Source organism: Camellia sinensis, chromosome 5, assembly GCF_055761805.1.
Source record: "Camellia sinensis isolate YWXY chromosome 5, ASM5576180v1, whole genome shotgun sequence".
NCBI lineage: Eukaryota > Viridiplantae > Streptophyta > Magnoliopsida > Ericales > Theaceae > Camellia > Camellia sinensis.
The window spans coordinates 154,334,359-154,343,269 of NC_138965.1; the positions used below are offsets into that span (position 1 = coordinate 154,334,359).

The 8,911-nt window shown below is 34.6% G+C and overlaps 1 long non-coding RNA gene across 1 annotated transcript; it reads left to right on the forward strand.

The window, feature by feature from the left end:
- Window positions 1–1,751: 1,751 nt before the first annotated feature.
- LOC145790933 (uncharacterized) lies at window positions 1,752–3,311 on the forward strand. Its single transcript, XR_014330369.1, has 2 exons — window positions 1,752–2,603; window positions 3,060–3,311. It is a non-coding gene; the product is annotated as an uncharacterized LOC145790933 (long non-coding RNA).
- The last annotated feature ends 5,600 nt before the right edge of the window (window positions 3,312–8,911 follow it).

Here is an 8,911-nt window from a genome sequence, read left to right on the forward strand (position 1 = left end):
AATATGGCGAGTGGCCCCAGTGTCCACCCACCACTCCCTCGGGTTTGACCCCACCATGTTCACTTCTGACACGACGGCTGACAGATGCATGTCGTCCACATCGTGTGACAATTCCTCCATTTCAGCCATATGTGCCCGATTTTTGTGTCGGGGAGGGTTTTTCCTGTAGGGCTTCTTCTTCAGACAATCAACTGCCCGATGCCTGTCATTTCCATAGTTGAAGCATTTGCCATCGAACCTAAAAGTAGGCTTCTTTGGCTTGTAGCCTGGCCTTTTGGAGATTCCTCCTCTAGCCCCCAACTTTGAGCTTTTGCCTGTTGGTGGTTTTTTCCTTGCCCCCGAGGACTCGCCATGCTCAACTATGTTGGCTTTGACGGTGGAGGTACTCCCTCCTTTCTTTCTGTTGTTCTCTTCAATCCGGAGCCTGACAATGAGCTCTTCGATTTTCATCTCATTTCGTTTGTGCTTCAAGTAGTTCTTGAAGTCTTTCCAGCCGTTAGGCAGTTTCTCAATCAAAGCAGCTGCTGGAATGACTCACTTAGGACCATCCCTTCTGCATGTATCTCGTGTAGAATCACTTGGAACTTTTGGACTTGACTCAAGACAGTTTTAGAGTCCACCATGTTGAAGTCCAGGAACCGGCCGATGATAAATTTCTTTACCCCAGCAGCCTCGGTCTTGTACTTTTTGTCCAAGGCATCTCACAACTCCTTAGCCGATTTCTTGGCATAGAACACGTTGAAAATCAGATCCGTCAAGCCGTTCAGAATGTAATTCCGGCATAAGAAGTTTGCTTGTTTCCAAGCGTCCAGAGCCATGAGCTTTTGTTTATCTTGCTCATTCTCCTCTACAGCTGGTACATCTTCACTCAGAAACCTCGCAAGGCTTAGAGTAGTCAAATAAAACAGCATCTTCTGCTGTCATCTCTTGAAATTCACTCTTAGATAAAACTTTCAAGAGCATGTTGACTCCTAGTCCATGGGAAACAACTTTAAGAATTAAAATTTTCAAGGGATGAATTAGGTTAAACACACCAAGTTCCAAACTGTACAAGCAATTACAACAAAATTGCTACAATAATTACAAGCAAATAAAACGTGCTTTACATATTGGTGAATAACCACAAATGAACACTCAAGCAAACAATTGCTTCAAATATTTAGTCCAAATTAATCATTTTTTCCATTTCCATAGGTATTCCTGCAATAAAGAGTTAGTAGCAAAATACAACAAAATCTCCCTTAGCTTTTCTTTGCTTTTGGCAAAGTAGTGATTGAAGGGGAGGGTACTAACAAACAAACTAATAAATAACTGTAAGTAAAGATTAAAACCAACCCTTAAATTACACATCTAGAATTTAAACTAAAAAAAATTGTAAAAAATTAATTACATAATAAACATGTAATTAATTATATAAGTTATAGACCTAAATTAAATATAATTAAACCATATTTTAAATTGGTAAAGGTTACATATGAACTTATGGTACACTAAACATGTAATTAATTGAGGCAAGTTACAAACATTTTATAACTCCTAAATACTTAAATCACATTACTAGGCAAGAATTGCAAATGACATGATTAACATGCAAATAATTCTAGAGAAGTTAACATGAATTTAAATATAGGCAAGTTATAAACTTTACAACTCCACACCTAAATTAAAGATTAATAGGTACAAGTTACATGAAAATTTACTACATAATAAACATGCTAGAAATGTAAATTACACTAAAAATTAAACCCGAATGAACATGTAATTTATATTGTAAACTAGAAGCATGTAAATCTAGAAATACAAGGCATGAACCGGTACACCATAAATTAATAAATTAATTAGAAAATACAGTGAATTAACGTTGCACCAATGGAACTCTTCTTCCCTATTGATAACAGTGGCCTATTCCATGCCATGGGAAGACCAAACAGTAGCATACACAAAATGGCAAAATCAAAAGCTTAACCCTGTGTACATGCATCTAATAAACCAATTAACTCACTAGTACTACCAGTGGCCAATTACATGCAAAATTATTACACACACCTATGAATCTATTAATCTAATTCTATGATAAACGTCGAATCTATTTTAAGCTTGTTGGGAAAAACTACTCATATTACATAATTTTACGTTGCATATCGTAAAATTATGAGATGAACAAAACAAACATTCAATCTCAGGAAAAATAACATGTTGAATAAAATACAGATAAAATATAAAATGGTTAAAGGAAGCAAACCGAAATCTGTGTGATACCACAGTCTCCTTAAAATAGATTCGCCGCCTCACTGTTGGGTGCTGGAGGTACGCCGGCGTCTACTTCCCAGGATACGACGGTTTTTACCAGTTACAACAGAAGCACCTTCTGATTAACTTAGCGAACGGATAACAGCAACACTCTCTCTCAGGAAGAAAATTATAGGAGAAGTAGACTGACAGTGTATGGATGTCAAGGAAAAATTCTATATCTTTTTTTAAGGAATATGGCCTCCTTTTATACACCATGGGGGAGAGGGGAGGAGCCTCTAGCCATCAAGGCTGGCAACTAATGCTAGCAAAACTGCCCAATCAATTTTGTAAAACTGATGAGCCTTAAATGTGTGAGTTATATATACATTTATGAAGTAATTTTTTATTCAACCATTTTTCTCCAACAGTTTATAGGTGAGGTATGTTTTCCTGGATGTAAATAACAAAGGAAAGAGAAAAAAAAAAAAAAAATTAAGAACAATATTTTTATATTGTGGAGGAAATTTTTGGGAGGAAGTTTTTTAGCTAAACAAATGAATTTGATTCAGCTGCATTTATTGGTGGTAATTTTGTCACAAAAGGTATCATAATATTTTCATTTCAAAAGAAAGCCCCTTTGATCATGATCATGGCTCATGCTTGCTGTGTGAGAGTTATTCAACTTGTTTGCTTTTGATTTACAAAAAAAATACCTTTAAGAAAATTTTATATTTTTATTTTCCGTATTTTTTTGGTTTTGGTTTTGATTTTACTCTTTTTTGGTTTAGTTTTGATTTCTAATGTTGTGCGTTCTTTTCTTATTGCAGCCAAACAAACTTGGGAAACAGGAAACATATTTCAATCAGGGATAAATATATCTTGACCAGGATTAATTAAGATTGAAACTTAATAATTTTATTCGTAATATTAAACACAAACAATAAGAGCTTATCCATATTCTTGTTCCATAAAAGGTAAGAACTACTACATCCTTGGAATTTGGCCCCAAGCTGAATGCTCTGGATGTAATCAAATTTCACTTTAATCTCTTATATGTTAATATATTTTTTTTTTCAAAATTTAAATTGTAGACCGATGGAAGGATCATGTTAAAAATATGTTAAAATTTGAAGACTTAATTGCTTCAATTAAAAAATAAGAGACCAAAACAAAATTTAAGTGATAATTGAAAATGTAATTTTAAATTTTTGTTTTAATATATTATATAGAGGAAGAAAGATTAAGTTCAAAGGCATATTTAGTGTAACTTATTTTAAGCTAAACTAATAATCAGAGAAAATGAAAATTAAATACACCCCTTCTAACGTTTCCAAGTAATAAACTTTTTATAATTTATTCAAACTATTTCTATCGAACAAGTTATAACCAATCAAGCTTTCTAAAAAAAAAAAAAAATTATAACCAGAAACTGCACAAAACAAAACAATTTAAAAAAATTCCACTAAATAGTTCATAAACCAATGACCCATGGAAAGCTTAGAAGAGGCTTTAAAAGTAGAAAAGATTGTAAAGGAATTATATTTATGTGTTATTAATAAAAGAAAGTCAATAGAAACATGTGTTATTTGATTATTGTGTACTGATCTTCTTTTTTAATATATTAGATGAAAAAAGAAAAAAAAATTTTAAAATATTATGGATAGTCCAAAATATTATGGTTTCAACAATATTAAAAATATTAACTCATATATATCAACAAACATATTAATTAGACATAATGATAAGTGAGTTCTATGTCAAGTGATGGATTTCACAAACATCTCCTATGTGATAGTTGGATAATTATTCAATATCACATGTAATAGTGACGTGATTATGCCACAAATAGATATAGATCGCCAATTTATATAAAGTCCGTGTGATATAGAGCATCTCCAACCCACTAGGCATATAATGCTTGTTAGCTAAAATGCCTAGTATAACTCATTTTTTTCAACTCCAATGCACTAGGCATATGATTAGGCATTTTAGCTCAACTCATATTCACTAGCTACATGTAGCTAGCTTTCAAGGCTAGGCAAAATGAGTTTAATCATTAGGATCATTTCCCTCCATCTTTGTTGCTGATGTGGCATTTTCTAAAATTAATAGTATTTAGATAAATAGCTAAAATAAAGAGCATGGTTGGAGTAGAAATATGAAATAGTTGATAGACAAAATAAAATATATACTTTATAGTAATATTTAAATAGGTAAAATGCCTATTACCGTTGGAGATGCTCTAAATGGATAGTCCAAATATGTTTGTGGCCTTGTGACATGTGGCATGAATGTTTTTTTTTTTTGTTTTTTGGGATATATTTATTAGTATATTAATTAGTGTTTTTAGTATTGTGATTATTGGATATGTTAGTGTTTTTTTTTTTTGGATATATGTTAGTATATGTTAGTGTTTTTTTGGGATATATTTATTAGTGTCCCTCTCATCATATCAAATACATGATTTATTTCTTGTAAAATTCTGTTACTTTATGGTAAGTCACTTGTAGAATTAACGAAGAAAAAGTGGGTGAAGTGCTCAAAAGAGAAACTAGCAAGTGCTTTTCATTTTTTATTTTTTAAAGTTAAACATGCTCTTAAAATTCTTGAAAATGAGATAGATATATTTCTAAAGTATTACGCAATATATTTGTTAATTTTTCTTTGATTGGTCTAACTAAAGTCCACTTTTGGTATGCACATGTAAATAGGTTTCAATTTTATTTTATTTTTTATTTATTTTAATTTTTTAAGCCATGGAAATGAATTGGATTAAGGGTATCGAAATGTCTAGTCTATGGGAAATTATGCCCAACTCTTCAAACTTATTTTAAAGGTAACAAACTCAATTCGCAATTATAAATCTATTTAAATTACAATCATTTAAAGTTATTTAAGTTTGTTTAAATTTATAAATGGATTGCATCTTACAAACCCAATAAAAATTGAATTTAAAATGAACATGTAATGCTCTAAATTTCTAATCCAAATGATAATACGATAGTTATGGCTCTTTTAAGGAAAACCGAATATAAATCTCCAAACTTATATTACATGATACAATAGTTCTTCATGCAACAATACATTAATCCAACAACAAGTAAATAAACAAATAAATACCCCAAACTATTTATAAGTTTCCAAGGCTTGAGCTTAGTTACACAAAACGGTTATTCAAACCCACATACATACAGCCCTTGACTTACATATAGAGTCATAGCAAAATAAGAGTCTCGTACTCTCAACACACATTTTCTCGTCTTTAGTTAGGCGGCATCACCACATCTTTTCCTGCACAAAAATCCCGTAAGGTGAGCATAAAGCCCAGTACGAAATCCTTAACAAAGTATATACATTTTATACAAGTCTCAAGAGATGAAATGCACATGCCATGCTATGCCCATTTTTGAAGATAAATCACATTTTCATCTTTTGAAAACCATCATACTTAATGATGTAATGCAATTTCAATTGTTCAAAACTTAACAATTTAATTTAAGGGCAGTAAATATGACTCTAGTAATCCCTAGGTCGGTGTTTGCAGGTAGACTATACAAGTACTACCAAATTGTTATTTTTACCGGTATCAACCGGAAGGCTCAACACCTATCCGTGCGGATTTTCGGTCTTTTACCCCGGACTCTCAGCCCAACTTATTCAATATCATCTACACCACCTATCAAGACTTACCAACGTATTTACCCCAAAACCATTTCATGAAAACTTGTTTCTCAACATTCTTTTCTCAATGCAAGTTTTCAAATCAACTTTCAAAGTTTAATGTAATCAAATGAATTGTTATACCAATAACACAAGATGAATATAAATACTTTTATTCCAATTCATCATCCAAGGAATAACAGAATTCCCTCTTCTCAAGTATCCTAAACAATTAGTCATTTCAAGACTATTTCAACGTTTTGAACAATAATTTCCAAAATGAACAACAATTCTTATATTCCCTGAAATTCATCATTTATATAAATATAAATAAGAAACTTTTCAAATATCTATTTATTTTGACACACAAAATAAATACAACAATATCATTCATGGATTTTCAGTTTCTTTTAAAAAAAATCCCCAAATTCTAGGTTTTCTCACCAAAACTATACAACTCAAATCCTTTGAAAGAAAACTTTCCAAAATTATCTTTTCTTCAATCAACGAATATCAAAACCCATAAGATCATTTTAAAAGAATAAGAGACAAACCCACTTTCAAAATCGCTTAACTTCTTGAATCAACAATCAATTTTCAAAACTATCGAAAGAAGATTTTGAAAATCATATAGATCTTGCATATATATAACTCTAAGAAAACCTCTACCTCAAGTTTTGAAGAAGAAATGAGATGAAACCCCTAAAATCAACAGTGTCGAAACTCGATCTTCACCGCACACAACGAAACCCTCGAGAAGCTAACTAACTTTGATGAAGAACTTATGGCAGAACTCTAATGGATCTTGAGAAATCAAGGTTTTGATCCAATTTGGCGTAGGGAAATGTAGAAAGAAGGGAGATGAAAGGGTTTTTAGAGAGAGATATACAAAAGTGATATGAAATATCAAATTCACGAATTGATATAACATGGTCCGCTTGAGCGTGGAAAGCCCCGCTCGAGCGTCAAATACACTTTCCAGTACTTTTGCAGACAGGTCAAATTTCTGAAATCAAATATTCTTCGCTCGAGCGCATAAACGGGCGCTCGAGCAGACAAGCAACTTCTAATGCATTTTGCATTTTTTGCATCGGGGGCGCTGCCCCTCAACCTCGCCAGGGCCCTGCCCTAGGACCCGCCAAAGGGCGCTGCCTCCTGGACCCTCGCGAGCTAACCGGGCAGCTCGATCCCTGCCAGGGCGCTGCCCTTGGACTTGCCAAGGGGTGCTGCCCCCTAGACCCCCGCGAGCTGACCGGGTAGCTTGATCCCCGACATACTCAGCGAAGTGGCAAAACTGGGATCACTACAACCTTCCCCTCTTAAAGAATTTCGTCCTCGAAATTTCAAATCAAACTACCCAAACAAAGGGTTTCTAGCGATCAAAACCACGCTATTTCATTTTCAAATCACAATAATAGCTCTCAACTAAATTCCATCATTTCCACCATGGTTATCTCATTAACAACAACCTTCCAAATACGCATAAACATGAAATTTTTCAAAAAGTAATGGCAACTCTAAACAACCTTATGCTTAAAACAACAACGCACATATCAACACGTGGTTAACAACTTTAAATACGTTTCCTTCAACACTAGGGAATATTACAAAGAAAATTAACTTAAGCATTTTCAAATAAATCCAGATATTTGGAGCAGATTTCCACCTCCCGTTACCACGTTGCTTCTTTAACCCCATGGTGCCTCTACAACAAATTTACCAACGATATAGTTTTGCCTCGTAGCACTTGCTCCTGAGTATCTAATATTAGAACTGGTCGTTCTTCGTAAGAGGCATCCTCATCTATCTCCAAGTCAGCCCAATCAAGCACATGAGAAAGGTCGGGTATATACTTCCTAAGCATAACTACACGAAATACATTGTGAACTCTCGAAAGTTGTGGCGGTAAAGTTAACCGGTGTGCCACTTCCTCAATTCGCTGTAAGATCTCAAAAGGCCCAATGAACCTTGGAGATAATTTACCACACTTACAAATCTCATCAAACCCCGCCTTGGTGAGATTTTTAGAAACACATGGTCACCAACTTCAAAAGATAAATGTCGTCTCCTCTTATCGGCATAACTCTTTTGTTGGCTTTGGGCCGTAGCTAACCTCTTTTGAATGAGAACAACTTTCTCGGTTGTCTCTCTAACAATTTTTGGACCCAGTAACGGTGCATCACCCACTTCGGCCCAACAAACCGGTGATCTACAAAGTCGGCCATACAAGGCCTCAAATGGTGCCATCCCAATACTAGATTGGTAACTATTGTTGTAAGCAAACTCAATCAATGGTAAGTGCCCTTGCCTTTCCCAAGGCCCCTTAAAATCAAGGACACAAACTCCAAACATGTCCTCCAAAATCTGAATGGTACATTTTGACTGTCCATCGGTTTAAGGATGATAAGCGGTGCTAAGAGTCATCTTAGTTTCCAACGTTTCTTGAAGGCTTGGCCATAACCGGGCAGTAAAACAAGGATCCCTATCCGACACAATAGTCACAGGGACTCCATGAAGTCGAACTATCTCTCTAATGTACAACTCTGCCAAGTGTTCAACTGAGTCGCTGGTGTACATCAGAATGAAATGGGTAGACTTAGTCAACCTATCAACAATCACCCAAATAGCGTCATTGCCTCGTTGTGTTCTAAGAAGCTCCACTACAAAATCTATGGTAACACGCTCCCATTTTCATTCGGCTATCGGTAAGGGTTGTAACAAACCTGCTGGTCTTTGGTGTTCGGCCTTCACTTGTTAACAAGTAAGGTACTTCGATACAAATAAAGCGACATCCCGTTTCATACCCCTCCACCAAAACTGACGACTAAGATCATGATACATTTTAGTGCCTCCTAGGTGTATTGCAAGGAGTGAGTGATGGAACTCCTGAAGTACTTCCTCTCTACAAGATTCTGGTACAAGCAAACGGTCTAGGTAACGTACACTTAGATTCGAGTGAACGTTCAAACCTTTCTCTTCCTTTCCATTGGAAATCTTAACACGGATTGATTCCACATCA